We start from the raw sequence: 2069 nt of genomic DNA on the forward strand, positions 1-2069 counted from the left end.
CTTGGGACATGCAGCTGCTTTGAAATGGCCCCAAGTGACTTTCCTGACTTGTCCAAATCAATAATTCGCTTTTTCAGATCTATGCTGAGCTCCATAGACTTTCCCATTGTAGCATTTGTGTCTAATGAGCCCTATTTAACTGGCCTCAGAGAAGTCAGCAGCTGTGGTTACTCATAATCACTCACAAGAAGTTAAGAGGCCATGCTATGAAGCTCAGTTCACTGACAACTTTCTAAGTCACCAAAATTGCTAATTCATATTGCTGTATATCTATCCACCTGACTTTGACCCTGTTAAAATATCATTTTAGAGTAAAAGAAGAAAAAATCCAGAGAAATCACCAAAAGAAGCCACCAAAACGTGTCCACTGAAGGGGAACAGAAATCCAGAGCTTAATAATGCAGAACCTGAAACAAGGATGGTTTTACACGATTTAAAGGAAAACTGGAGAATTGAGCAGAGAGGAACTGTCATATGATGACACACTGGTTTAAAAAAAACATAGTTCAGAACAGAGATGTTAAAAATGGGATTATCGTGGAGTGAATGAAACCACGGGGCGAGTTCTGTTACACTGTCAGAAATATGAGGCTGAAGGAGGGAAACTGACTGAAAACCTCACAGAGGTCAAAGAACGAGTTCAGTTTCTCCACACCAGCAGGTGGCGGTAAAGCACCTATTACTGTTTGACACTCGCCAGAAAACCGGAAGATGAGGGGAAAGGAGACGTCCGGCTGCATCGGCGAGGAGTTTCTCTCGGTTTCATCTGAAGGTAAGCACCGAGCTAACTTTAATCGGAGCTCAGTTAATCTTGGGTTTAGCTCCCGAGGAGGTCTTCTGCTGCTCTCCGCGGTGCTCCCGCTGTTGACTGCGGATGATGTCAAACTGATGTGTCGGAGGTCCCGACAAACCGGAAAATAAGGAAACCGGAAAACAAAACTCGGGGAACTTTCCATCTTTAAATGCAGGTTTCTTTATTCCACCCGACAGCCTGCAGGAGTGTCGTTCATGAGAAGGAAAAATTAGAGTTTTGAGTTTAACTGGTGACATTAAAGAAGCTGCCACTGCAGTATGGCTGTCCGCGCAGATGCCTGTTCAGAATCTGATTTGAGGCCCATCAGCGGGAACATGAGGGCTGAACAATTGAAATGCCACAAAAACAAAGCCCCGCTGTCCAGCTAGACTTATAACTGCTCCGGGCAGACCTGAGTTCTTTATACGGGACAGCAAAGCCCCTCGTCGGCCAAATGGTTTTAGTGGGACAACGGTCGGATGAAAGGATGGAGAAAAAATCCTCCTGGTTAAAAAATAATTATTTAACTGCTGAAAATAAACATCAGCGATGCATTCAGGGTTTCAGCACTTGGTAATAACACAGCACAGCTGCTTCTGCTGGTAAAAGAGCAGTGCGTCGTTGCATGTAAGGCTTTTTAAGCTGTTTATTGATGGCTAATAATAATTTTCATTAGTCTGAATGTATTGAACAGTGAAATTTCATGGGAAGGCGCAGGAACGCCGTGAATGACCACAAATGTAAACTTACTCTGAACACGTTCTTAAAAACTCTGAAAAGCTGTGACACGTTTTAATGTTAAAGAGGACAAGCCTGCTGCCATATGCATTTAGTACATACGTGTTATTCTGTGAGCATTCTTTGGATATATTACACGTATATGCAGCATGCCTGCAGTTCTCCAAATGTGTTGATCATGAAAACAAATGTAATGACCTATCAGATTAGCCGTAATCTGTGATTAATCCTCTGTGGTACCGTCTCACCTCATGTGTGCCTCCCTGACCTCACAGAGGGCGCGACGACACTATAAAAGAATAAACGTGGCGTGGAAGCATTTTTCACTCAGACTGATGTAGCTGACGCAGAGATGAAACAGGCAAACATTTATTTTTCTGTTTAGATCTGCAAAGTCAGCCATCTCCAATGTAGGCGAACTTAAACAGCTGTTTCTCTGCGTGTGTTTTACATAACGGATGTTACAAAAAATCAATCAATCAATCTTTATTTATAAAGCACTTTTCATACAGAACAAATGTAGCACAAAGTGCTTTAC

General features: G+C 42.7%; 1 protein-coding gene across 1 annotated transcript in view; it reads left to right on the forward strand.

The window, feature by feature from the left end:
- Positions 1-719: 719 nt before the first annotated feature.
- The window catches only part of LOC102193166 (zinc finger protein 239-like), a 68428-nt gene continuing 67078 nt past the window's right edge, over positions 720-2069 (forward strand). Inside the window, exon 1 of the mRNA XM_005752530.2 lies at positions 720-772. The gene's annotated coding sequence lies outside the window, so the exon portion shown is untranslated. The remainder of the gene's footprint in view (positions 773-2069) is intronic.

The sequence above is a fragment of the Pundamilia nyererei genome, unplaced genomic scaffold (genome assembly GCF_000239375.1).
Source record: "Pundamilia nyererei isolate P.nyererei 1_Seehausen unplaced genomic scaffold, PunNye1.0 scaffold00364, whole genome shotgun sequence".
NCBI lineage: Eukaryota > Metazoa > Chordata > Actinopteri > Cichliformes > Cichlidae > Pundamilia > Pundamilia nyererei.